Source organism: Rhagoletis pomonella, unplaced genomic scaffold (genome assembly GCF_013731165.1).
Source record: "Rhagoletis pomonella isolate Grant_MI unplaced genomic scaffold, Rhpom_1.0 Rhpom_scaffold_00007, whole genome shotgun sequence".
Lineage (NCBI taxonomy): Eukaryota > Metazoa > Arthropoda > Insecta > Diptera > Tephritidae > Rhagoletis > Rhagoletis pomonella.
Window position 1 is genome coordinate 60,446,435 of NW_023458561.1, and position 6,347 is coordinate 60,452,781.

At 33.4% G+C, this 6,347-nt stretch overlaps 1 protein-coding gene across 1 annotated transcript in view; it reads left to right on the forward strand.

Moving 5' to 3' along the window:
• The window catches only part of LOC118743223 (probable peroxisomal acyl-coenzyme A oxidase 1), a 27,309-nt gene that overhangs the window by 2,061 nt on the left and 18,901 nt on the right, over nt 1–6,347 (forward strand). The gene's annotated exons all lie outside the window — the stretch shown is intronic.

Consider the following 6,347-nt stretch of genomic DNA (forward strand, 5'->3'; position numbering starts at 1 on the left):
AAATTCTCCACGCGCTTGCCAAAGCGTTCCCACTGTTCGTCGGTGCCTTGCTTCTTGATCGCATCAACCATCATGGCGTACTGTACGGCAAACGGATGCCCAGCGGGCACAGCGCCCCAAACCATGGACGACGAGTAAAGTTTGCTGCAAATGTTAATCAAAAGTGAAGCGTGTTCGTAGGCTGAAAAGTTCAAATTCATGTCTTACGGCCATATTTCATTACCGCCCGGGTTAATGCGGGCCTGCATTGCACGCAGCTTCTTTGCTAGCTCGATGGATTGTTTTACCGCTATCTCGCAGATTTCCTCATGCGACTTATAATGCAGCAGTGTATTATGATCTGTCAGGTCCTTGAAGATTTCTTGTTCTAGAAAAGAAAAGTCGTTTGCAGTGATAAGAACTTGGCATACTTTTGATTTCGTAAGGTAAACTTTCTTAAAACTGAGAGTTAATTAATGCTGCAGGCATTTTTGGTTTCACTTGCGATCGGTAGTAGCAAGACTGCTCTCAGAAGGCTATAATTTTTATTACCTTTTAGTAATATCAGTATTACCACAATAATTAGATTAGATAAAGTTTAAAGGAGATATGTATGCGCAGCCTAGTCCCTGTGACCAAAGACCTTTGAAACAGTCCTTATTATTCAGAAATCTTCGAAATCCCTTGGTAAGGTGCATCTAAAGCGGTAACGGGCCCGCGGGAAAAGCTCTTTTAAGCTTTCTTTGTATAGGCGCGTGCAGAGTAAAAGCTCTCAACGCTGATCTACAGCTTTTACTCTGCTTGCGTATCTGGATACATATAACTTTAGATCACGATGTAGGGAGACAGAGGTGTCGTAATCAGCAGTACCGCTACTTTGTTCTTGGCGAATTTGACAGAATCAGCTGTTCGTGTGACGTCATTTTAGCAAACTGTTTGTATGTATGCAGAGATGTTTATATGTATGTAAATATGGCGACTTTTATGGTTTGACAGTTCACACTCTTTCTCTCCTCCATCTCCAATTATTCTTTCCATTATCTACACTATTCGTTGCTATCCTGATGTCATCACCCGCAGGAATGCGCAATCTTGTATTCTATCATTCATCATTGACTTTAGATCATCGTTGGGCAGAGAGAGCTTTTACTCTGCTCGCGCCTATATAAGATGTATAGAAAGCTTAAAAGAGCTTTGTCCGCGGGAAAGGCAGTGCCTATCAGTGCTTAAGATAAGCTTTCTATACATTTTGTATAGGCGCGAGCAGAGTAAAAGCTCTCTCTGCCCAACGATGATCTAAAGTTATATGTATCCAGATCACTGGTGGAACGATCGGTAAGGAAAAACCTGACCTGAAAGGGTCGCAACATTTTCTACTTAGACTTATTTGACAATTTGGGCAGGAAAGAGGTGGTGGGGCTCGGAATAAAATCATATAGTTTTCCCACTGCTGCAGTTGCCTGGTGGAAAATGAATTGGAATAACCTCAACACATTTTACTAAGCTTTCGCGAGACTAAAATATAATTGCATTGACTTTATAATCAACTCTGAAAATTTTTCGGGGCTTGATAATCTGCCCTATTATGGTTGTCGACGTCGATGTCATTTGTAGCTGGAGTTGGACTTACGAAGGCTATTTTTTATACAAAAATGACATCGACGTCGAAAAAGTAATTAATTTTTTTAACTTATGTACCTACGTACTTTTGACCTGTTCTTACAAAATTTTGATTCATAAACTGAATTATGCTTAATCACTGTCATTGACGCGTCAGCTGATAAGCAACAAACGAAATATGCATAGTACATTGTTGCATACATACATACATGTGTGTGCATACCGACAAAGCCCACCCAGCCAGCCACACTTCAAGCGCTCAAAGTTCAATAATTTGACAAATAACAACATATCACTATTTACCCAAGTCTCTCTTGAAGCGTAGCTTTTCAGCGCCTCCATGCCACCAACATGCGAATTCATATACCCGAAAACTGGCTGCACGACGTTCTCTCAGTAGATCAGGATTAACGGTGTGTGGAATAACGTCTTTTTTACCAGACATATTTTTTTTTTTTTTTACTTTTTTAATATACGATGTTAGGAATATTATTACTAAGATTAAAAAAAAAAAAATTCTAAAGAAACTCAATTTGTGTACTAAGTAATAATAAAAATTGAAGACTGTCCTTTCTTTGTTAATTCCCCTCTGCGTTACATAGAACTATTTCTACTAACAAGCGCGCACTAACTGATCGCGTACATACTCTTTGATTACAAAATACCGCTGAGTAGTAGAGCTTATAAGAAAGTTTTGTCTGAGCGATAAAAGAGCATTGACACTGTGTAATAGTGATTTAAATAACTATGTATAAGTATTTATATATCTGTGGTCATAAGCAATAATCGCCTAAGTCGACTTAAGAAAGAATTGAGTTATATATGCTACCGTTTTCTCCAACTACTATTCCACGTTTATGTGACACTCCCATCTCGTCCATCTCGTTAGCTTGGCTATTTAAAAAGTTATAGATTAAAATATTTTGGTTTCCCCATAAGGTTAGCATTACAATCCAAACCTTTAAAGCGTTTTTTCTCGAATTCAGGTTTTTCGACTTAGGCGCTTATTGCCTATGATCACAGATATATTTGTAAGAGCGTGTATACATATGTTTGTGTAACAAGCGTGCTGTGAGCGGGGAGTATATATATAGGCCAAAGCAAACAGCTGGTGTAATCAACTACTTATCAGCGTTGCCAATTTTGGTACTTTCGTACCAAAACTGGTACTTTTAAAATTATTTGGAACGTTGGTAGGTTGATTTTGATTTTGCTACTTTTTCCTTAAAGGTGATAGTTAGGAAAAACAATATTGTATAATTAGTTCCATCTATATTTCTGATTTTTCTATATTCTGTATTTATTCGTCGATTAATAGTAAAATAATTTAAACGAGAGCTTCAATACAATTAATCGTCAATGCGTGAAAGTTGTCGCAAAAGTCAGATTCACAATTCTATGAGAGTTCCTTTTTTCAACCTATTCGGCTTTGTTTACTTGTACTTGAGAAATGTCAGTGTCGCCGGGAATGCGCAATTTGTATTCTATAATTCTTGGTGGCGCTGTCAACGCTACCCATGATTCAGGTTAGGTAATTATTGACAGCCGCGGTTTGACACTCCCTTACAAAATAATACATTTACGAAGAACGAAGAAAGTAGAAAAGTATGCAAATTAGGAAATTAGTAGTTAATTCCAATGTATTTGCATTAAATTTTTAAACGAAATACTGAACGAAATATTAAGATATCTACGTGAATTACATATGTATGCGATTCATATGCTATTTAGCGGTATAAAAACTGAAAAAGGGCTCAAAATTGCAATACAACTACTATCAGTTTTATGTTATATCGAATTTAAAAACAATTTATTTTTAATTAGTTAAATGTGCTTTATATGCATATACAAATTAACATATTGCACAAAGACTTATGGTGTAAGAAAGCTAAATTAATTTGAAGTGCAATAATTTTGTGGTTTGTGAACACATTTGACCACGTTCAAAATTTTTTGGGCTGTAGTATACTCAAAAAAAAATTCAAAAAAATCGTATTAAAAAATTTGAATTTTTCATGAAAATTTATTAAATTTTCCTAAGTTTTGAACAGAGTTTAGAAGTTATATTTTTGTGTTTTTAGTTATAGTACGAACTATATTTTTATAAAAAATAGAAAAAAATTTATTCAAAAATATTTTACACCGGTATTGTGAAAAATTTTGTGTGAAAAAATATTTTTTAATCCAATGAAATTTTTTAGTACTCTCAAAACCGTTTTGGTACGTTTTTTGGTAGGGGAAAAAATTTGTGAGTGGCAACACTGCTACTTATTTATACTTACATATGTACATTGTTTAAAGTACATCATAAATCAGCACAAAAAAAGGTGCAAAATGCGTATGTGATGTGAAATACAATAACAAGCAATCGCGGAAAGCTCATTGAGGATGCAAATGCGGCTGTGAATAGTACACGTGTATGTACTGAATTTAATATTGTTTTAAGGCCTACCGGAAATTTGGATGATCGATTTACTTTAGTTTTGTAAGCTATAAAAATTTAACCACTCATTTCACTCATGTAGTATATCTTATTTTCTATTCGGATTTGCCGAGTAGTCTGCATTAGAGATCTCTTAATTTGATTTCAACAACGTCTACAAATAAAATTAAATTCTTCTTATATGGTACTAGCAAATACCCGGCGTACTTCGCAGCGCCTTAAAAATGTGTTTACATTGTTACTTCCTCGTAAAGTTTAATATTGTGCCCTAAAAATATTAAAATTCGGCATATTTACCTTCCTTTCATATAAGTATGATTAACAAGTTCTGCCAAACAAAATTTTTAAAAAGACTAACTTTTTCCCCGGTATACTGATCACAACTATATTTCGCAAACCTTTATCTATGTATCTACATATGTACATATGTATGTATTGTCACCTGGATAAGAGATTGTCGTAAGCATCATTTTGACGACTGTTAGTTATAGAAGCAGCTATGTATGTATGTATGTATATATTTTAAAATAAGATCGTTCGATCTTTTATCGCTAATTTAGTACCAATTGAGTTAATAATGCAGTCATACTAAATTAATTTAGATCTTTCCATTTTTAAATATCTTCTTTAGTTTCACAGATATTGGGTAAAAATATCGTTAATTTAGTACAAATTTGTATCACATATTGTCGTCTGTCATACAAAGTGGCTGCAAAACTAAAAAATAATTAACAATAATGCAACTGCTTTGCGAGATTTCGAGAATACCCCTATTTCTAGAATACCCCTATGGTTGGTAAGGATTAGTCTAATGATAGCGGGTTAGATAGATCCATATCACAAATTTCGATTATAAACCTATCTGGGGAAACTACCTCGTTTATATTCGTCTGTCATACACCTTTATCTAAGGTCTAATTATAGAGAAAATCTTTGAAAATTTATTTCAGAAAAACTTGGTTTCATCAATTCCTCAGCCGACTACCGAACAGTGAAATTATCTCGTATGTGAGAAATACTCATTTAATTTTTTTTTTTCGTCAAAATGGGTTTTAACTTGTCACTGACAATGAGACCTAGGGTTCAATTCTAGTTCTGTGAAAATGTGAAGTAAAAAAATTTTTCATCACTTTTCAAATTGAAATAAATTAATTTAGTCGAAAAAATTTCACTGTGAAAACTTTTTCTCCCAAACTTTCTGATAAAGAATATCATTGTGTTAAACTCACAATAATTTTCCAAATAATTACTTACTAGATGTTAAAGGAAAAGCATTTAATGATCGTGAATCGCTAAAAATGATATAATGAAATGATAAAGTGAATAAATTAAATTTTCCCTTGACAATGAATTTTTCATTTTCACTTCACCATTTCATAGGAAAAGAATTGGCCCCTGGTGTTAAATAAACCGATGCAACTGAAATGCCATTAACGCACATATAGATACATATGTACAAACATACATATGCGCCTCCAGATATAAAAACCAGGTTAATAAAGGTTAATTCGATTTAAATGCGTTTTTAGAAAGTTCATTTTGTTATGTTTTTGTAAATTCATTTCAAAGAATTCATTTTCGGAAAAATGCCGGTATCGAGCTTTTCATAATTAAGATCCACAAACATTGGTCTGCTTAGTGAGAGGAAAATTTCAAATTCTCACGGACTTAACAGTGCTCAAAAGTCGCTTACTTATGATATGAGTATGGGCATTAGGGTGGTCCAAAATAATTAAAGTCGGAAACAGGGTTTTCCGATTGAAAAATATTGATTTTCAAGTATTCTTTACCAATTCTACGAACAGTTGTTTTTTCCCCGTATAAAATACATGGAAAACTTTGAGCGCTTTGAAGGACCTTTAAATTTTTTTTGATATCAAAATAAAAATATAGGGGTATATTTTTTCAGTTAAGAACAATCCTGGTGGTGAGAGCTTAAAAATCATATTTTTACTTTTTTTGTATTTTTGGACCAACCCATTCGTATATCTAAAAATATAATCTATATTTTACAAACAAAAAATGTTTCTTGAAAAAGAGTTTAATTAGAGAGTATATGAAGCTGTATAATAAATGCGTGCATCCAAAATGATTTTTCCGGTTTAACCTTTGTCAGTTTTTAAAACAAATTTGAAAAAAAAAAAAAATTGTGCGTGTAGTCCCAACGTGTGGAAGAATTGAAACCTATCTTAATACACATTAATCTTCATCTTTGCCTTTATTGGTATCTTTATATACACATATCTCTTATATTTATCATCTTTATCTTTATCTTTATCTTTATCTTTATCTTTATCTTTATCTT